The sequence below is a fragment of the Zootoca vivipara genome, chromosome 3 (assembly GCF_963506605.1).
Source record: "Zootoca vivipara chromosome 3, rZooViv1.1, whole genome shotgun sequence".
Classification (NCBI taxonomy): Eukaryota; Metazoa; Chordata; class Lepidosauria; order Squamata; family Lacertidae; genus Zootoca; species Zootoca vivipara.
In genome coordinates this window covers 26,411,880-26,434,711 of record NC_083278.1, presented here as the reverse complement: position 1 = coordinate 26,434,711, position 22,832 = coordinate 26,411,880, and the positions used below count along the sequence as shown (strand labels likewise).

At 43.9% G+C, this 22,832-nt stretch overlaps 1 long non-coding RNA gene across 2 annotated transcripts in view; it reads left to right on the top strand.

Annotated features, from left to right (window-relative positions):
• Positions 1 to 11,439, top strand: part of LOC118082410 (uncharacterized) — a 46,645-nt gene extending 35,206 nt beyond the window's left edge. The window contains exons 3-4 of one of the 2 annotated variants that reach the window (XR_004692268.2): positions 3,568 to 3,680; positions 9,023 to 11,439. This is a non-coding gene — a long non-coding RNA (uncharacterized LOC118082410). Of the gene's footprint in view, positions 1 to 3,567; positions 3,681 to 9,022 lie in introns of those variants that run through there. The other variant, XR_009557300.1, reaches the window with a different exon arrangement.
• The last annotated feature ends 11,393 nt before the right edge of the window (positions 11,440 to 22,832 follow it).

Sequence of the window (22,832 nt, the reverse complement as noted above, 5' to 3'; positions counted from 1 at the left end):
TAGCAGAATGGTAGAACATCTGCTTTGAATGCAGAATGTCCCTGTTTCATTCCCCAGCATCTCCACGTAGGAGGAGAGATCCCTGCCTGAATCTGTGTAGAGCCACTGCCAGTCAGTATTCAGGATTTCGTTCACTCCAATCAAACCCCAGCCTTTTCCTAGTCTACCCACTCAGAGTCGCTCAGCATCCAGCCATCATTGCACATACTGTATGGTCCTTGTCAGGGATATCTCTACATCTACACCTGTACCTTGCTATGCAGATGTGACGGAATCTACATTATGGCAAATTATTCATTCCTCTTTGTTTCACTTTAAGTGATAAAGTGCGCCAAGCATTTTTATAATCCCGTGCAGTTTGGAAGACATATTGGGGCGGTAGTGGCAGAGGAGCTGTAAGCAACGTCCACATGGTGCATGTGATCAGTGCCGGATTTACATATAAGCTATAGCTTACGCCCCCACTCTCTTGGGGGCCCCCAAAAAATTAAAGAAAAAAAAACCTGGATGTACATTTCCAAAATGTAAGATAAAAAACAAATAAAATAAAACCTACATACAGCAACAGTGTTTTGTGTTGTGTAGGCTCCTTTGATGTTAATAATGGGCCCTGTCTGCTAGCCTGCTCCCTTAAATATCACTGGTTTGCTCATTTCTATATATAGGTTGCCTACATTCTGCATGGACTGGTTGCATGGCAACATGTGCAAATGGCTTTAGATACCTATTAGGTCCATAAATTACCATATAGTATATATTCAACACACACACACACACACAAAACAAACAAACAAACAAACAAACAAACAGTGACAATTTGTTGTTGACAAAGGACGGCTGGACATATAAAGGGCCCCATTACCTTCAGTAGCTTAGGCCCTTAAAGGTAAAGGGGCCCCTGACCATCAGGTCCAGTCGTGTCCGACTCTGGGGTTGCGGCGCTCATCTCGCTCTATAGGCCGAGAGAGCCGGCGTTTGTCTGCAGACAGCTTCCGGGTCATGTGGCCAGCATGACAAAGCTGCTTCTGGCGAACCAGAGCAGCACACGGAAACGCCATTTACCTTCCCGCCGGAGCGGTCCCTATTTATCTACTTGCACTTTGATGTGCTTTTGAACTGCTAGGTGGGCAGGAGCTGGGACCGAGCAACAGGAGCTCACCCCATTGCAGGGATTTGAACCGCCGACCTTCTGATCAGCAAGCCCTAGACTCTGTGGTTTAACCCACAGCGCCACCTGGGTCCCTAGCTTAGGCCCTTATCAAACCTAAATCTGGCCCTGCGTGTGATATATACATCAGCGGTGTTACAAAGTCCAAATGCAGAATCTGGAATGAGCCATTTTTGACTTAGAAGTCTGGATAAGCAAAACAAACAAACAAACAAACAAAACCACAGTGTATTCCCATCACCATAGCTGAGAGAATAAATTTCCTGAATAAAGATTTTGTAAGTGAAATGGAATGCTGAGTATGGAATCCTGCTTCGCTATTGGATAGCCCTTCTGGAGCACGTATGACCGGCCCTGAGATCAGGATAAGGGTCAGATCCAGGCCATTGCTCAATTAAAGCCTTTCAGCCTGTTTGTCAGGGCGCCTGGATTTTCTTCTAAAACAATTTCAGACTGTAAGGATTACCGTTTTTAGAGATTAGCTGGACTATCTTTTTCATGTGTCAATTAAATGGGGGAAGGAGCAAGGGAAATCCTTCATTCAGCTCTCTGCCCCTGGCCCCACTCATTCATGTTGAAGAATGCAGAGGAATGCCACTATTTTAATGTGTGAATGGTTGGTGGGGTGCATAGCTGCCAAGTTTTCCCTTTTCTCACGAGGAAGCCTATTCAGCATAAGGGAAATTCCCTTAAAAAAAGGGATAACTTGGCAGCTATGGTGGGGTGGGGTGGGTGGTGGGAGGCTAAAGACCTCTATTGAGTAAAGAATTTGCTTCTTGATATATATGGATACAGCTCCTTAGCTTTTCAGTTCTAGTCTTTTGAAACCTATGTGAGAGGAGATTCCATCACGGTACAAGCCATGTACATAGGTTTCCTGAAGTGCTTCCAGACTGTTGCTATTTGAGAGCTGGGAGATTCAATCAAAACTAGGCTGTGTAATTAAAGTTGATTTGGTGCTTTGGAGCAACAAAGCCACTCCCCCCAAACTCACTTCTTGTGATTAGGAAGGCAAAGGGCCTTCTCGGTGGTGGCGCCCGTCCTGTGGAACACCCTCCTATCAGATGTCAGGGAAATCTGCCTTTTAGAAGACATCTGAAGGCAGCCCTATTTAGGGAAGTTTTAAATGTTTGATGTTTTATCATGTCTCTAATATTCTGTTGGGAGCCACCCAGAGTAGCTGGGGGAACCCAGCCAGATGGGCGGGGTAGTAATAATAATAATAATAATAATAATAATAATAATAATAGAATGCACTTGGAAGTGTAAGGTAATGCTTGATGCAACATTGTATAATTCCCCCAGTGCAAACAAATAAAAAAGGAATGCTCACTAAATAGCCAACACTGTCTAACCTCTGTGGAAAGTCTGTGCAAACAAATCAGGATGAATGCTCAACAAACTTGATTGTTTGCTGTTGAAGACATACCACAATGCACATACCTAATGACACCTTGGAAGGCCTAAGCATTCCTTTGCTGCTGGAAGAGCAGGGATATGGGGACTTAGAGTTGGATCCAACACTGCTTTTCCACTTGGGGTGCAGACTTCAACAACAAAAATCCCTCTTCTCTTCTCTCCTGCTGTTCCCAACACTTCCACCAAATTTATTCCAGAGGTTTGGGGGACCCTCTAGAGCAGATTTTGGGGGAGCGCAAGGAGAGGAAGGGGTACCGCCATTGTGTGAGTGGAACTCTGCTCATGCAGCATGGGATATAACCCTTAGCATTTAGGTCTTATTCAGTAAGAAGGTGAATATTGGTTAGCCTGGCCAAGTCCATCATGAAGGCTGCCCTAGGCTCTTGTACTGCTCTGGGCTCTTGTGGAATGATGAGTAGTCTGAATTTAATACCAGTAGCAATAATAAATATATGTTCTTGCCCATTGATTTGTGTGTGAGGAATGCTGATAAACTATCAGCAGTAGGAAATGTTGAGTGGGCAAATGCTTGGTGCCAAAGCAGGTCGAAATTTCTCAGGAGCCTAGTAACTATCTATTGCGTTACACAATACAGAAAAGGGTTGGATAGGACCAGTAGATTTGTATCCACCCCCCCCCACTTCTCTTACACACCTTGCAGGTAAAACCTGTTTAATAGGACCAAGGAAATGGAAAGATATAGGGTCAAATACCAGCGTTTAAAGGCATCAAGGCCAAAGCAGGTATCTCTGCATGTGATATTTTGAAATACGGCCACTTTTGTTCAAAATAGTTACCTTATCATAACATAATCTGTTTCTTTCTCTCTCTCTCTCTCTCTCTCTCTCTCTCTTGATAGGTAACTCAAAGGGGTGGGGTGGAGGCCCAACCTCACATGCCTGAGAGTAGCAGAGCTACAAAATACAAGTGTACATATTTAATTCAACGTTCCTTTTTCTTTTCCTGTTTTTCTTTTTAAGAAAAGAAACCTGACATGGATGCAAAAACGAGGTCTGAATTCCCCAGTGGGAATAATGAGAGGGAATGCTGGGAGAGAAGAATGCAATTGTATTAGGCTCTGTCACAATGGGAGGTAAGCCCCGACCATTTATAAAAGGTAAATGCTGGCAGAACACAGGGGTTCTGGAGCCCCATACTGCAGGTGTGATTTATGAGTCTAGGGACCGGCTATAAATCAACCCCTTTTGTTTTAAATGGTACTGTTTTGACGCAGTAGATCAATTTACATGCAGGGGGAAAGATGGAAAGAGGGGGAAAGAGCACAGTACAATTCAATCCAGAGAACATTAGCGAATCATATTTACAATCAGCGGCAAATTTTCACAGCATGGATTCTGTTGAAGCACAGTGTAATGAGTGCTTCGACAATTTCGGGATTGACCTCTACCAGTCCAATCCCATGCATGCTTACTCAAAAGTAAATCCTACTGAGGTCCATGTGGCTTACTCCAAAGGAAATGCATGTCGAACTGCAGCTGTAATGAAATTCGGCACATTTCAAAATGGTCTCCCTTCTGGAATCTGCAGGGCAGAATCACGAGGTAAATATTTTTCCTGCGCCATTTTGGATTGCAGGTCAGGGATTGCATGTTTGAACTAAAACAAAAGACTATTTGTAGAGCGAAAACTGTCATGTGTGAGAGAAGGCTTTAGACCAGTCTTATCCCCAAAATGATTTTTTTAAATGTACACGTCAGGGTTATTTTCCCCATTGGGGAGCATTCAAAGCCAGATTCAGAGATGTAAAGTCTCATGCCCACCATCAAATTGTACCAAATATATTAATTTGTGGTGAAAAGTTCTATAGATCCAGAGCTGTGGTTGTTGTGTGGCCTCCTCTGTGCCCACTATGCTAGTCTGCTGTCCTGTTACCAGTGTTGAAGTAAGATTCAACTGCTAGTCTTGTTGCCCCATAGCATGTTGGGAGAATTTATCAATTTCAGTTTCTCTCAGTTTCTAGTTTTTCTAATTGTACACTCAGTTCTCCCCATTTCCACACGTGAGTTTTTAAAAATAAAAATGTCCTCATGTGCACTCACCAGTATTTTAGAGCAAATTTATCCCAATATATACATTTTCTATGCAATTTGGACCAATATACACTTTTTTTGCAAAACAATTTCCCCCGATACTGTGCAATGCATTTCTGTATGTCATTTTCACTAATAAGTGCATGCACACTTTCCCCTCTAGTATATGCATTTTTGTACACATAGCTACGATGGAGAACCGCATTGCAAAACTTGGGAAAGTGCAAATTTTGAAGAATGTCTCTTTCGGTTCGCATATTGTTTCAGAAAATGTGAATTAGGTAGGTCTGTGTTTTAATGGAACCCCATTTCTCACTGATCCCTCTTTTGCCTCCTCAAATCAGTGATGCACTTGGTCTCTTTTTGGCTCAGAGCACAGAACCAAAGGTTTTGTCTCTGTCATCTTGATTTGCCCACCTAGCTGAGCCATGTAGGCCTTGCGATTTATTTGCCTCAAATAAGGGGGGGAAGGGAACTCACAAAGTTTTGCCCCGACAGGCATCACAGGGCCACTCCATGTTGCATTAGGACAACAGGAGAGCTCTCTACATAATCCCCGTGACATATTGTCATTTTCTATATGCACTGAATTCTCAGCAGAGGTGGTCTTCCTGTGTGGTTGGTTGGCTCAGTTAAAGGGTGTGCCGGTAGGAGCCTGCTTAGCCAAAAGCTGCAAGCTGTGAATTTCCTATAAAAATAATAATCAGCCAACTGAACTCAAACCCCCACATACTGCTGGCTGATGTTGTGATTTCTTTTAGGGTGTCTCTGCACAATTATTAGTCTTCTTTTTTATTCGAGTCATGAAAATGCCATAGATGTGAATGCCCAAACCAGGCTCCATCAGGTCCGGAGAAAAATACAGAGGCAGATAGAGCAAGGTCGCAGCAGAGTCCCATTGCCACTTAAAGGATCTTAGCTGACAAGGCTAAGAAGGGCTCTCCGGCGCAGACCTTGAAGAGCCACTGTTGGCTAGAGCAGTGTTTCCCAACCAGTGTGCCTCCAGATGTTTTGGAACTACAACTCCCATCATCCCTAGCTAGCAAGACCAGTGGTCAGGAATGATGGGAGTTGTAGTCCCAAAACATCTGGAGGCACACTGGTTGGGAAACACTGGGCTAGAGCATACCAGCCTTCCCCTGCCTTGTACATTGCTAGTGGTTGGGGATGAAGAGAGTTGGTGATAGGCAGAGGTGCAAGCTTTTCCAGACGACTGAGGTATTATTTGTGCAATGTCCTGGTATTATGTGTGCAATGTCACGCAATACCCTGAGGTCATACAATGTCCTGATATTGCACACACGAGGTTGTGAGGACCCAGGTGGAGGAGCTGAACGCCGCCTGAACATTAAGGGGGTTTGCCCCCTAAAAAAACCACTGGGGGCCCAAAATGCCTTGGCCCCCAGGAGCCAGTGCCTATGGCAGGGGTCAGCAAGCTTTTTCAGTAGGGGGCTGGTCCACTGTCCCTCAGACCTTGTGGGAGGCTTGACTATATTTTGAAGGAAAAAAATTTGAACGAATTCCTATGCCCCACAGATACTGTAACCCAGAGATGCATTTTAAATAAAAGCACACATTCTACTCATGTAAAAACACGCTGACTCCTGGACCATCTGCGGGCCGGATTTAGAAGGCGATTGGGCCGCATCCGGCTCCCGGGCCTTAGTTTCCTTACCCATGGCCTATGTGATAGGCCATTTGGAGTGGTGTTGGGGGGGGGGGGAAGCAAGGGTAGCTGCCCCAGGCTTCACACACATTCAAGGCTATCTTCCAAAGCAGTGGGTGGTCAGTGCAGATATAGCTCCAGGAGCAGGATTTAATTTCAGTGCTCTGGGTTAATCCCAGACTCCATTGATTGGACTGCTGTCTCGAACAGTCAGCTCTTATTGACCTGTTGTTTGATCTACAGATTTGTTGCATAACAAAAGACCTACCAACCCTACCCTGTAAATTTTGCTCAACGTATTTGTGTACAGTATATACCAATCAAAAACAAGACAGTAAGGTAAAACAGCTTCTGAACCGAATGAGGAAATACAAATGTTTTAGCATAACAAGAACCCCTGGCCAACAAGTTTTAGTGTTAGGAGAGGGGCAGATTCCCCCCCCCCATCCACTTTCTTCAAGCCATTCATAATTTTATAAGTTTCTATCATGTCACCTCTTATTTGCCTCTTCTCTAAACTCAAAAGTCCCGAACGCTGCAACCATTCTTCATCAGCGAGTTGCGCCATCCCTTTTGGTTGCCCTTTTCTGAACCCTTTCCCACTCTACAATATCTGTTTTGAGGTAAGGCGTCCAGAACAGTACACAGTGTTCCATAGATTTGTATAACGGCATTATGATATTGGCAGTTTTATTTTTCAATTCCCGACCTAGTAATGTCTAGCATGCGATTTGTCTTTTTCACAGCTGCCGCCCACTGGGTCGACATCTCCATTAAGCTGTTTGCTATGACCCCAAGGTCTTGTTCCTGATCAGTCAATGCCAGTTCATCCCCCTTGAGTGTATATGTGAAATTAAGATATTTTTTTCTTGCCCCAACGTCATCACTTTACATTTGTTTACATTGAATTGCATTTGCCACTGTTCTGCTCGTTCACTCAGTTTGGAGGGGCCCTTTAAGAGCGCTTCACAATCCCTTTTTGTTCTAACCACCCTAAACAAGCAAACCTGGCAACCTTGCTGTCTACCCCAACTCCAGATCATTTAGGAACAAGCTCAAAAGCACAGACCCCAATACCGATCCTTAGGGGTCTTTTTAATGACAGAAGAGAGTGCCACTTAACATCCTTATGCAAGTAGCACTTTCAGTTGCCAAATACATTCTGACCATACGGTCTTCTTCAGTGGCACATATTGATAGGTAAATTACATCCGTATGGTCGAAATGTTTTTGGCAATCGGGGGTGTTGTTTATATGCATTAGGCTGTTAAGATACACAATTATATGTAGCTGAGAGCAAAACTTGCTGCTTCTGAAGATCCTGGCTTTTTATTTATTTTATTGTATTTTATTGATTTATGAAATTTGTGTACCCATAAATCTCAGGGCGGCTCACAACGTAAAAATACGACCTTAGAAACACAAAATGCGTAATAAAAAACAAGAACAAAGCAAACCAATAATCCCACAACACTTTTAAAAGGGCATTGGATGTTAATCAGCCAAAGGCCTGGTTGAAGAGGAATGTTTTCGCCTGGCACCTAAAGGTGTATAATGAAGGCACCAGACGAACTTCCCTGGGGAAGGCATTCCACAAACAGGGAACCACCACAGAAAAGGCCTGTTCTTGTGTTGCCACCTTCTAGACCTCTCATGGATGATGATCTCATAGGTCCCCCACCTCTGCTGAGGGGAAAAGGTGCTGAAAGCCTAAAGCTTAGCAGAAAGTGATCTGACCATGAGAAGGGGCTGATCCCCCACTTTCAGATCACGCTGTTCCCACCCAGCTGAGAAAACAAAGTCCAGAGTGTGACCTGCCACATATTGTTTTGGAAAATGCAAATTGTGCATGTCTGCCTTTCAATGCAAATTGAATACTGTACAGTGGTACCTTGGTTTAAGCACACAATTGGTTCCGGAAGTCTGTACTTAACCTGAAGCGAACTTTCCCATTGAAAGTAATGGAAAGTGGATTAATCCGTTCCAGACAGTCCGTGGAGTGCTTAAACTGAAGCGTACTTAACCTGAAGCGAACTTTCCCATTGAAAGTAATGGAAAGTGGATTAATCAGTTCCAGACGGGTCCATGGAGTACTCAACCTGAAGCGTACTTAACCCAAAGTATGAGTGTAATTGGTTCTGGAAGTCTGTACTTAACCTGAAGCATACTTAACCTGAAGCGAACTTTCCCATTGAAAGTAATGGAAAGTGGATTAATCCGTTCCAGACAGGTTCACGGAGTACTTAAACTGAAAGTACTCAAACCGAAGCGTACTTAAACCGAGGTATGACTGTAGATGGTAACCCACATTCCTACTTGCCAGTGCATTTTCCTGGCCCTTTCCTGATCTTTTGATCTGATAAGCGGGATTTTACATTTTTCTTTGTGCACAGGACTGCCAAATCCACTATAATTGTACAACCTGAATTTGTTGCCATGTGACTGAATCCCAGGCAAAAATAGTAGTGGCCTAGAATCATCCTTAGTTTTTGACCATCTTAAAAGTTCCCACTGGGTTCAATGATGCATAGTTCTAGATACATGACTGCAGTCTTAGATGGTAATTTTTTAAAAAAGAAAGTATTTCTCTGTGTGTTTGTTTGTGTGTTTGTTCATGCTTAAAGAAATCCAAACTTTTCTTAGCAGCTTAGTAATGTTATTGCACATATACTTTAGTTCACCAACAAGAAGGGGTAAATGTCCTCTGACTTGTTGTAGGATACTGGACTTGGAACATACTAAACACTCCAATTCAAAAAGTTGATTGCCAAGAATTGAGAAGCATCAGAAAATGCTGCAGCCGAAGCATACGCTGGAACACAGTCCAATATATTGAAATAGTTGATCTCTCCACGATGCTACTTGCTCACAAATAGTCCAGTTGGTGGTAAGATGTGTACTTGCTTCATACAGCCAAAAGTAAGGGGAAATCCATCTGCTTGTATTTGAAATCAGCTCTCTAACCTGCTGTTGGTCAAACCCCACCCAGATGGTGCTACTCAGACGTATGCGCTCAAAAGATAATCTACGTTAAAGTTGTGGGTGTCTATTTTTATTTTTCATCTTGGTTAAATACCATGCAGCCAACGTACCCAACCTGCTCTACTCAGAAATCGTGACCAAAAAAAGAAAGGAAGGAAGGAAGATTAACTGGGAGTGGTAGAAACCATGCCTTTCTGCAGCTAAACATATACTATATGGTGAGAGCAGGGGGGGGGTGGGACCTGTAGTTCTCCAGACTCCCATTGGTTTTGCAGAAGGGTTGTAGCTCAGTGGTAGCAAATGTGCCTTGTATTCAGAAGGTCTCAGGTTCAAATCCTGGCGTTTCCATGTAGGGCTGGGAGAGACTCCTGCCTGGAACATGGGAGAGTGTAGACAATACAGTACTGGATTAAATGGACCAGCAGCCTCACTTGGTAAAAGGCAACTTCCTGGCCCCAGCCAGCCGTGCCAATGGGAAGGGGCATAGGATCCAACTCCTAGGGGCCAAGGTCCCTTCGGTTCCCCGAATAAAATATTAGAGGGGACTGGGCCCCCAAAGCTGATGGGCATTGCGTGGACAGGCAGAGCCCCCCAAACCCCAGGGGACCCCTGAGAGGATTAATGACTCAAGACAACGTGTTATGGGATTATAATTGGCCACAACTTTATTAAGATTCTGATGTAGGGAGACCTTGGCTCAGGCATTGGGCATTTATCCCTCCCAGTCCCCAGCCGGGGATCAGGGAGACTTCAGGGTTATCCAGAATGTGTGGGGATTGGGCTGGCTCTGGAGAACATATGTTCAAGCAGAGAGCCCACCCCCAGTTCGCTGCCGCTGGAGGGGATAGCAATGACAACCTCTTGGCGTATGGCCAATGCCTCCCCTTAAGACCCCTTTAACGGGGAACCCTGGTATCACCGCCGCAAAGGGGGCGTGGGACACAGCTTCAACCCCCCCCCATTTAGGAAGATAGACTAAAGGATTCTGCCCAAGGCCTGAAACCGCCCAAGTTGTGATGTTTTGCTACGGGAAAGGCGAAATCTATCAATGCAGGAAAATTCATTTCCAGCCCTTCAACAGCGGCCCTGACGTAGCAGCACCCACATGCCTGTGGAAAAGAGGTTAACCTGCAGAAGTAGACTTAAATGAGGGAGTGGAGGGTGGGAGAAGCTCTGGAGCTGACTCCCAGGTAAGATTCACCTTCTGTTGTGTGGGCTGTATGGTCCCTCCCCTTACCTTGCTGATCCCCTGGCAACGCCTCCCCAGGCAGGATTGGGCGGTTGACTGAGATAGGTGGAGACCCAAGTATCCAGCCTGGGGAGGATGAAGCCAGTCCAAACTACCAGGTACCCGCTCTGGATTCCAGGGGGGCTGCGCGCAACCACGCAAAAGTCACCCCCCCATTTAATGTGGGGAGCGGTCATTGCCATTCAAATGGTGTGCATGCACTGCATCATGTGATCAATTATGCAGGGCAGGGCTTACTTAGCCCCCCCCCCATATTTTATTCAAGTTGGCACCCCTGGGGTTAATGAAAGTTGTAGTCTAGATAGGGCTGCCATATTCCCCAAAGTGAAAATCCAGACGTTGTTGAGTTGGCAGCCACAGGTATCCTCATCCCTGAAGTAGAGGATTTGAGCATCTCCCTGCCCTGAAAACAATGAGGAAAAATGCTCATGACGAAAAATGATATTTTTTTAAATCAACATTTGAGAAATAAAATGCTAAGTAAAATCAATTGATTAAAGCAATGATAAAAAAAAAGTTTTAAAATTCATTCTGCGCTCACTTATCGGGGAATAACAGTACAACCTTTTAAAGGTAAGTGCTAGTTTATACATGTTTACTCAGAAGGAGGTCCTGTTTCGATCTAGCTCACTTCCAGGTAAGTGTCCATTGCAACCTGTCACATTGGCAGGACTTCCCTCCAAGTAAAAGATTCATCACACTGGCCTGCAGATGGACAAATATTACACCCAGAGCGAAGTAAATAAACTTCATTGCGCACAGCCAAAGGCCTTTGCAAAATAAATAAATTAAAAGTATGTATGTTCATACATACATACATAGTGGGGGAGGTGACGCAGATATGTGCCATCTAAATTATGAATTAAGCACGGGCCTTGATACTACACATAAATTATTGGCATGATTACACTGAAAGCCTTTGCAAGAACACACTGATATTTAAAAAGCAAAAGTCAAATCTCTCCCCCCTCTCCTTCCTCCTGTTGTTTATGGTGCCAAAATGCTGCCACTAACTTGTACCGTTTACCTTTAAGAGAAGAGGGTTCTGCAGCGGGCATTTAGCTAGATCTGTACACCTACACGCTGCAGATGGTTTAGTTTTATAAGAGATGAAACTGCATTTGGTGGAACTGATTAAATATAAAAACACCACCATCTGCCATTTATTCTAATATAAAATGGTTTGGGCAGATGCTGACATCTTTCTAGATGATTGATTCATCTCTGACAAGTGAAGATTCTCAGAGGACTCCAGCTGCCCACTGCTCACACAATACCCGTTTTACAAGACAGAACGCCAATCAGAGCTGTTTGATTTGGATGGAGCAGGTGAATGAAGGGCACTTTAATAAACCAGCAGTGTCTGGGCTGCTCTCTCTCTCTCTCTGTGCGTTTTTCTCTCTCCACTCCTGGCCCACATTTCACCGGGACGCTGTTTTACACAAATAGTACTAAAGCACAGCTATCCCAGCACAGCGATTATGGCAAAAAGAGCCACGTTTTGGACCAGGCTGCTCCACTTTTCTCCTCTGCGTGGAAAATCATCGGAGCCCCTCTACACAGGCAGCTCGCTTTTAACGTTACAATTTTTTTATTTTTTGGGGGTGTGTGTTAAGTTTACATCAGGTTTCTGTTTAAAAATCCTGCCTCGTTATTTATTAAGTATGACACTGGTGGCTTTGTAATAACTTGAGTAACAGATGTAGGCATTCTTCGTTTTAATAAGATCTGGATGCTCTTGACTGCTGCTTGATGCATGGGCCTCAGTACTGCACACTTGTATTCATTCAGCCCGGACACTGAGATCCAGCACCGAGGGCTTTCTGGCGGTTCCCTCACTGTGAGAAGTGAAGCTACAGGGAACCAGACAGAGGGCCTTCTTGGTAGTGGCGCCTGCCCTGTGGAACACCCTCCCATCAGACGTCAAGGAGATGAGCAACTCTATAACCTTCAGAAGACATCTGAAGGCAGTCCTGTATAGGGAAGCCTTTTAAGGTTACCTTGCCGACAAAGGTCCGTATAGTTAAAGCTATGGTTTTCCCAGTCGTGATGTATGGAAGTGAGAGCTGGAGGATAAAGAAGGCTGATCGCCAAAGAATTGATGCTTTTGAATTATGGTGCTGGAGGAGACTCTTGAGAGTCCCATGGACTGCAAGAAGATCAAAGCTATGCATTCTGAAGGAAATCAGCACTGAGTGCTCACTGGAAGGACAGATCCTGAAGCTGAGGCTCCAATACTTTGGCCACCTCATGAGAAGAGAAGTTTCCCTAGAAAAGACCCTTCTCCAAATTCTGCAATGCAGATATCCAGACAAGCAATATGTAAAAAAAAAATGTATATACGCTAGGGTGAAATGTGTGTAAAAATGTAAATATTTGGAGAAAAATGGCAAAAACATGGGTATTAGGCAAAATTGCATTTGTGTATATTACCGTAGGAGAAAGTCACGCAAACAGGCTGGTTGATACTTATGCGGACTGCCTTTTTTTTTTTAAAGTTGCAACTTGATGTGGAAGTGTAGAAAACAAACTTAAGATTTGAAAGAAAAACCAAAGTGACAAGATTAGCACATCCCTAGCAGAGAGCTTTATGGCTAAGTGGGAACTGGAAGCTAGCTCTTGCCAGTCCTAACCCAACACTCTGACATCTAATGTGGTGTAATGGGTTATTCTCATTTAATCCTGAAGTTTGTGTTGTTGTTGTTGTTGTTGTTGTTAATAATAATAATAATAATTTATTATTTATACCCCGCCCATCTGGCTGAGTTTCCCCAGCCACTCTGGGCGGCTTCCAACAGAACATTAAAATGCAATAATCTATTAAACATTAAAAGGTTCCCTAAACAGGGCTGCCTTCAGATGTCTTCTAAAAGTCTGGTAGTTGTTTTTCTCTTTGACATCTGGTGGGAGGGTGTTCCACAGGGCGGGTGCCACTACCGAGAAGGCCCTCTGCCTGGTTCCCTGTAACTTGGCTTCTTGTAGTGAGGGAACTGCCAGAAGGCCCTCGGCACTGGACCTCAGTGTCCGGGCAGAACGATGGGGGTGGAGATGCTCCTTCAGGTGATGGTGAATATACAAACATTTATACAAACATTTAAAGGATGATATTGCTGTCAGTACCTTGCATTGAAGGTAAGTTCATGCAATCAGCTTTTATAGACGAAATCTTACCATGGGGTGATTATGAAATTAATTTTTACATACTCTTCACAGAATCATAGAGTCGTAGAATTGTAGAGTTGGAAGGATTTGTTCTTGCAGATGTAGTGGAGCTAAACAACAACAACAACTTCTGAAAACACTCTTGACACTTTTTAAAGGAGTACTTTCACACTTCACAACATGGGAATGTGGCTAATGGGAATGTGGTGCAAATTATTTTTTATTTTATTTATTAAATGTCTATACCGCCCTTCATCCAAGGATCACAGGGCGGTTCATAATATAAAATGAATCAGCTGAACCAATCGGGTTCCTGCCCATGTGTTTGCACTGCGCCAATCAAGCTGTCTCACGCCTCATGCAGCAGTTCACTCCCCAAGAGGTCAGGTAAGCGCCTCCACCCCACCATCCTGTCTGCTACTAGCTGTGGTGTCCTCCCAGAGATTCTGTTGCTTTTTACACTGTAGTATTTTTGACACGGCTGGTGGTACCTAAAATGTTTTGCTGTCGATAAGTTCCCCAAATCAGCCATGAATGCAAAAAGAACCGCAGTGCCGTATAACAAACGGCAAGCGCTAAGAAATGGCATTTTCCTGCAGCAGTGCCACTGTAAATTCTTTTATCAGTTCCCCTGTTAATTAGAATTGCTGTGTGTTGTCTAACAATGGAAGATTTCATTATGCCTTCTTCAGTAATTATATATTTTAACTATAAAGTATAGCCTATAAATATCAGACAAAAACAAGCACCACCACCTTCTTTGGGTACAGTTAAGGTTATAAATAGACATCCCTTTAGAACAACACTGCACCGTGTGAAAAACTGAAGCCAGCTACCAGCTTGGGATACTAAGGTGAGGTTTAAAAGTTATCCTTACTACATTGTTATGTGCTGGTATAGGAAACGAGCTGTAATGTTTGCTGTAGGTGAGTCTTCTGTAATGTACTTTCCTTCCCTGTTGTTAGTGACTTTCTTTAGAAAACCCCCTAACAATAGTTAGCAATAAAATGGAAGTCAAGACTTCTGTTTCTGTAGAGCAGAGGTATGGTCCAGATACTGATGGACTCCAACTCCCATCAGCCTCAGTCTGCATGGCCATTGGTCATGGACAGAGACAATGGTAATTGTTGTCCAACGACATCCAGAGGGTCCCATATTGGTTATCCCAGCCGTAGGGTCTGCCCTTTACAGATATGGCCACTCTGTTCTGGCACAGTCCCTCTGTGCCAGTACCTTGACTGAAACCATAGAGAAGAAGAAAGCTAGACTGTCTCCACATTACCAGCAGTGGAGGAAGCTGCTTGGGCGCCTGGGGCAGCGCAAGGTGAGGCGAGTCGCCCATGGGAGCAGGGCGCACCATGGGGCCTCCGGAGTCTGCCTGCCTCCTTCCACTCGGCCACCCTACAGCTGGGGGGGGAGGCAGCGGACAGACGCGTGGCTCAGGTGCGCTGCAGGCCCCGCAGTGAGTGCCGCCTGGCATTTTGTCACGGGGCGGCCCGCAGCCACCACAGCCCCTTCCTCTGCCCCTGCACTTTACTGGCCATCTGTGTGCTGCATCTCTTCTGTTCTGATGGAGAAATATCTTTCTCCTGAACATAGGTGCCAACTCCCTGGGGTTCTGGGTGCCTGAGCAGCCACAACATTCCCCATGAAGGGGCTGGGCACCCACAAATTTCAGTGCCAGGGCCATCCATGCTGTGTAGCACCCACAGCCCCAGGCACTCACGGTTGCAGGGCCAAGCTAGCACTCCTGTTCCGGAAAGTTTCTCCACACAAACTTAAGGTAAATATTGCAATTACTATGTGAGCAAGATAAGAAACTGAGTGATCATGAAATTCCTGGGCTAGATTCCTGAGGTGGAAAGCAAGAGAATATCACCTGCACATGTTATACAATGCCAATGAGCAAAGACATCACATGAGAACTCCCCACATCATGAGGTGAGTGTAGTGTTAACACTAAGCCTGAGAGAATACTGATACCAGGCGTAGGCCAAAGTCTTGTAGAAACATACTTTCTGGGTTTGGATTAGGTCCACAATAGTGCCATAAAGTGGGCCTTGTGACTGGAACAAGTCTCCCAGATAGGAACATTGGAAGCTGCCATAGACTGAATCAGACCATTGGTCCATCTATTTCAGCATTGTCTACTGCGACTGTTAGCAGTTTTCTTCCAGGATTTCAGATTGGGAGTCCCCCCTAGCTCTGCTTTGGAGATGTCTGAGATTGACCTTCTGCATTCAAAACAGGTGCTATTTCACTGAGCTGCAGCCTTAAAGACAGGCAACCTGGCATCTATACCACTGTGACCACTACAATCTGAGGTGCTATAATTGTTTCCTGTTCCATTTCATGTTCCATTTGTCTGCTCACTTTCCTCCCTCACCTGCTCTGCAGCAGGTGGGGAAGGAATTGGAGGATGTGAAACAGCTTTGCACTTACACACACACACACACACACACACACACACACACACTTATTAAATTTTCTGTTTTACACTTTAGAATATTCATTTATACAACATTAAAATGTCCACGACTTTCCTTCTTCTCTTTCCATGGTTCATTTTGCATACCATAAATCCCTGCATATTTTACATAAACTAAACCATTCAGTATTCCATTATTACAACCAACAAAACTTGTTTACACTGTTGAATTTATCTCAACGCTGCCAACGTTTCCAAATGTACACAACCCCCCCCATGTATTCAATAAACATTTTCCAATCTTCTTTAAACGTATATTCTTCTTGTTCTATATGTTAGGTCCGCAAGCTGCGCATATTCCATCAGTTTAAGTTGCCATTCTTCTTTGGTTGGGACCTCACTTGTTTTCCATTTTGGGGCTAACAAAACATGGGGCCACAGTGGTGGCATATATAAATAACCTTTTGGGACACCTGGGAATTTCCAGCAAAAAGGACTCTGGTTTCAACAGCTTTGCACTTTCTCATTGCTTTGAGCTAATGAAGGCACACCATCTCTGAACTGATATTTGATGATCCTCCTAACTAATCATGATCATTCTTGTTCTGTTTCACAACCATTTTAATCTATTTTGACTAGATGGAGGGCCTTCATGAGATGGTACATAGTATGTCTGAATATTAGATTTCCACTTTTGGGAACTTCCTCTTCTCCCCATATAGAATGGTATATTAATGGTACATTTTGTGCATGCATCTCAATAAGTATCTGTTAAGCTGTTTGAGATACAAAACACAAATACACACGGTGTTTGGTTGAGATACAAACTTATTTCAATACTTTCTTTTAAAAGAAATGATTAGCTATAGCTTACCTTTTGGATTCCAAGGCATTACTACTTGGATTCATTAAAGATATTGCAAAACAGCAGGACTGGTAAGAAATTCATTAATCATGCTGAAGGTAATATTGACTAAAACTGGCAAAATAAAAAGGCACCTGATCTTTGTAATGGGTTCAGCAAAGCATATAATGGATACACTGTCAAGTTTCGTTTGATTATATTAAGGGAAACAAAAGGCCAGGACCTTTCGAGATAACAGGAAACCCCTTATTGCATATTGGAATAAGATACATAAGAAACCTAATGTGCAAAAGCATATTCTGTCAGTTATTTAATTAAACATTTGATTTGATCAGATATATACAGAATGAATTCATTATATTAAATATTTGGTGGTGGTTGGGTTTTTTTGTCTGTTTTTTTTTATAAAGAAAAACCAACCCTGTGTTGAAACCAGTGAGCCTGGTCCCAGATTTTCAAAGAAGACTGTTTTCAGATTATTATTTTTTTAACCTCTTGTACCACATTAGCTAGGGACGCGGGTGGCGCTGTGGGTTAAACCACAGAGCCTAGGGCTTGCTGATCAGAAGGTCGGCGGTTCGAATCCCCACAACGGGGTGAGCTCCCGTTGCTCGGTCCCAGCTCCTGCCAACCTAGCAGTTCGAAAGCACGTCAAAGTGCAAGTAGATAAATAGGTACCGCTTCAAGCGGGAAGGTAAATGGCGTTTCCGTGTGCTGCTCTGGTTCGCCAGAAGCAGCGTTGTCATGCTGGCCCCATGACCCAGAAGCTGTACGCCGGCTGCCTCGGCCAATAATGCAAGATGAGTGCCGCAACCCCAGAGTCGGTCACGACTGGACCTAATGGTCAGGGGTCCCTTTACCTTTACCACATTAGCTAGAAGGAAGTAAACCCCTCTGAGTTTTATGACACCAAAAAGTGTTTATAGGATTATAGGACTGCAGGCATTAAAGCTTCAGCCCTCTGGGAGGAATTTCGATTGAACTCAGTGAGTTTTACTTCTGAGTAGACATGCACAGGACTTCACTGTCAATGGCTCTTATGACTTCCTTCTTCCTTCTTCTTTTTGTTATGCAGAGGAGTGGTGGAAGGCACTGGGGAAGTCCTAAGGGAAGAAGGCTCAGAGCCGGGGGATTGGTGGTGGGTTGACAATGAGTGCTCAGAGGGAGAAGAGGGAACAGACTGGGAGGAGGAGGTGTCAGAAGCTGAAGAGGTAACAGGGTTTAGTGAGAAAGAAGAGTCTGTGGCAGAAAGCAGTCTAGAATCACAGGCAGAAGCTAAGCCTGGAGAGGAGGGGGGCCAAGAGGGAGAGATGAGGCAGGCTGGTGGAAATTGGACTCTAACAATATCTGGAGGGCCATGGTTTCCCCATCCATGTTCTAAATATTTATTGTACACCCTGACTTCAAGTAGTCTAGTATTTCAGTAGTGTACTTAAATGTGAATTTGAACCTGCGTGTCCAAGTATTTTATGGGCTGGATTCAACTAAAGAGTTATGGACAGGGGAGCCAGTTCAATGCAAAGCCACACTGCACATATAATTATATTAAGCATATAAGAAACATAGGCCAGGGACAGAGCATGGCAGGTTTGATCCGCGGCCTCTCCAGGTAATCCAGGTAAGATTGGGAGAGACCCTTACCTGAAACCCTGGAGAGCTGCTGCCAGTCAGTGTAGTAGACAATACTGATTGAGATGGACTCTTCATTTGACTTGCTATAAGCCAGCTTCCTAGCTATCTGCCTAAAGAGTGCACCAGTGTGTGTGTGTGTGTGTGTGTGTGTGTGTGTGTGTGTGTGTGTAGGGGAGATACGGCCTATGGACAGGAAACAGGTCAGCCCTGGTATGTAGCCTTTCTACCACAAAATATTCCTCTCCTCTGGTGCACAATCTGTTTAGAGCTACTGCCTTCACAGTCTTCCGAGGCTGCTTTTACATCTAAACATAGTTGATTTTGCTTTTCGTTTTATATAATACATATAATCTTCATGCGGGGGTGGAGTGGGGGGGGAGAGGAGGAAGCATCGTTTTTGCTCAGATGTGCTGCAGCTTTTCCATTTCCCCACCTCTTCTGACGCTTCCATATCGTGCAACAGCTGGGCGAGGGCAGTGCTAGCTCTCTAGTTCTATGCTGAGCTGCTGGGTCTCTCCCCCCCCCCACCTCCCTTCTTTCTTTCCTTTTTGGCCTTTGTTAATTCCCCCCTCCCCGATAAATAACAGACTCTCCCCAGCTGTTCAAATGAAGTTGGAGGAGTTCTTTTGTGCTTGGTTTCTGCTCAAGTCGACACCTCGGCGTACGTCCTTACATTAAAACGCGCTTTCGCTTCAGTAGGTAAATAAACTACAGTGGGGCCTGTTGTTCGGCAAAATTGAGCATGTGGGCACCATGGAAAGACAATGTGAAATGTGAATGGCCCACATCCTACGAACAAGAATTGCTGGCCTCTCACTGTGATGAAGGGCACTGCAACATCTTGGCATAAGCCCCTGTGTGTAATTACTTTAAATTGTGACTTTTACCTCTCTTTTGTTTTGTTCCTATTCGTGCTATTTCTTCACATGCCTTCAGTGTCAGCTAATTGGTGCATAGGCATTTCCCCCTCCTCATCTGAAGTCCATTGACTTCATTAGAACATTAGCGTGTGTTCTGATGTTAATTGGGCTTCACATTTCTTTGCCACTGAGCTCACTGCTCTGAATGATGAAAGGCTGACACGAGGCCGATTTGTGCATGCTTTTTGACTATGCTAGCATTAATTGCTATAACAGTGAATTGATTTTAGTTTCTGCAGTCTGCTTTGGAGAAATGGTACAAAATAATAATAATTGGGATTTTAAAAAAGAAATCATGCTTCATGAATGAAAAAATGGGCTTCTTCCCCCCCCAAACAACTGACCACCCCTTTCTCTATTTCTGCTGCAGTTATTGTAGTCCGCATCTTTTGATCTTGGATCCATAGACATAAATCCCTCTGACATGTGACAGCAAAGTTAAAGAGCAAGAAAACCTGACTGTGATGCAAGATAGGGAAACCAAATGTTTTGAAGAAAATAGGAACAAGCAGTATGACTCTACACAAGTAGAATACATGGGGATCCAGACACGTTTTCCTACAGTGAAGTGAAATTCTAGGCTCTACGAAGAATCAAGCAGGAAGAAAAGGTTCAACAGGCAATTAGATCTATGGCTAGCAGGATGCTACATCTCTTTCGTCTAACCCAGGTGTGGGGAACCTTTGGCCCTTCAGATGGAGCTGAAATACAGCTCCCATTGCCGCTGGTCATTAGGCATGCTTGGATATCGCTCAATCCTATGAATTCTCACTAAAAACATGAGTACTACCATCTTCAGCAGAATTTACTTGCAAGACAACCTTAGGTTGCAATCCCATGCATGCTTACCTAAATGTAAAACCCACTGAAAACAGTAGGACCCAGTTCTGAGCAAATGTGAAGAGGTTTGTGCTGCTAGTTATTTTTATTTTAAAATCAGTAACTTTTAAAATGTCCTAGGTTGTTCTTGTTTATTATTTATTATGTATTTTATATTTATTATGTATTTTGTGTTTTTGTATTGTGTTTTTATGTTGTAAACCTCCCTGAGGCCTGTGGGTATACAAATTAATAATAAGGTCTATGAACTGGCTTATTAGTGTAGAGCAGGGTGGACAGGAATAGATTTCTGTAAATGGAAGGAAATCTATGAAATTACTGGGGTCACGATGGACAAATGTTCCATCAAATTTTGGGACATATTCTTTCATGATATTTGGGACATATTCTTTCCAGGTTGTTCTGAAAAAAATAATTAATGGCACATTATGATCATGTTGCTGTTGACTAGTTGAAAAATGGTGTGTGTGAGAGAGAAAGGGTTTAGATGCAATAGTTACATTTTGAAAAGAAATCACAACTAGAAATCTGATTTTCTTCAAAGCAGTTCAAAAAATAATAATAGAAAACCATTATTAACCATCCGTTTCTTGTGAAGCAAGCCTGATTGGTCCTATTTCTTTTGGTAACTGGATCAATTAAATTTTAGTGAATTTGCGGAGGAGTGTTTCTGACTTCAGATGCTTGTAAGAATGTAAAAGCTCTGATCCTATAATATTTGTGAGGGGGTGCCATTAGTTATTCCTAGGCAGAAGTGAACTGAATTCCTAGAGAGAACTGCCACACTCAACACTCTCTGCAGGGACTAATCTAGGGCCTAACTGCAGAGAACTGTGTGCATAAACTAGTTGAGTTCCCATTTGGTGATGGAGATTCATAGCATCTCCTCGAAACTTATGTGCAAGGGCTTTTGGCTGCAGAGTTGAAGGAGTGTGTGTGTACCTATTAGTCAGGGCAGGATAAGTTTCTTGACATCGATCTCTCAAGGGTACCAGAATGATGATGGACAGATGATTATATTTTTTTATTACTTCAGTGTACATTGTGCTTTATGGCGTGTCACAAAAAACGGGGGAATGTGACATGAAGGAGAGGAACGAATGCTAGGCTGGCACTCTACTTGCACCAGTACGAATTCCTAAAGTGTCTTCTTTGGACATTTGGTATGGGGATCCTGCAGCCCTCTGGGTTTTTGTTGGGCTCCACTTCCCATCAGCCCCAGCCAACATGACCTGTGGTTAGGGATGATGGGAGTTGTATCCCAACAAGAGCTGGAGGTCCACAGCTAGCCCACACCAAGTCAAAGGAATTTTAGTTTTCGTTAGGCAAGCAGTCTTAGCTCTGCAACCCAATTCAAATCCAGCAGTCTCTTATAACGTAGTGATAGTTGTTGCGGAGGGTGAGTGCGGGAACCCAATTGGAACTCTTATTGTGGAGTGCAAGCTGGTTGAATTCCAACTAATCTACACTGCCAACACATCTCTCCCCCCACCCCCAAATGGCAAGGGAACACATTGTATGTGCAAATATCCAAAGGCCCTATTCTGAAGTTTGTTTAACTGTGCTGATGTCTGAGAATGGGCACGAGAATGGAAATTTCAGTAAAAAGGCAGATGAACTCTTCAGCTTGGCGTGGCGCACCAGCACATTGGACCTATAGGAAAACCCCAACTTGTCCACCAACCAAGATGAGAGACCTCCTCAGCATAACAGCCAGTGCTTAGGACAATGGAATTTGTTATTGTTGTATTTTGCTCTTTAGAGTTATGGAGAGTTGAACATAACACTAAGCATACCCAATGTTTCTCAGGCAGCCTTCCCCCCATCTCTTGTTTGTTATGTGGTCAGCTGCAACTTTGCAAACCTGGCCAACACCATACTGGGGAGGCACAAGCAGGCCTTGTTGGGTTAGCACACCTGTGTCTTTGCTCACAGCTGTTTGGATCACAACAGAGCTGCTGTTAGCAGTTTTGAAATGCTTGCGCACACCACACACCCACTGCCTGCTGCTTTATAGCATCCATTGGCACATTTCCAAGACGGAATTGCCCATTGGAATATGGGGACGCCAAAGGTTCTTTCTGTATGGGAACAAGCGAAGTAGCCTGAGCACTGCGCTTGACAATATTCCACTCCTCAATGTGAAAAAAGTGTGTGTGTGTGTGTGTGTGTGTGTGTGTGTGTGTGTGTTTTGGAGGAATGTTTGAGACATAAATATGTCAAGATCTGTGTGCACGGACATATATAAATTATAATAATTTCTTTCTCTGTTCATCATAACAAAGAAACTCAAAACGGTGCAAACATTTTTCTTTTCTTAGTTGCTGTCATTCTTCCCTTCCTGCTTTCATAATGTTGAAACAATGGATGTTGAAGACTGAAAATCAAATCTTCCTAGAAATAATTGAATGTCTGCCTAATTCAACTGATCCTATAGAAAGAGCTCACAA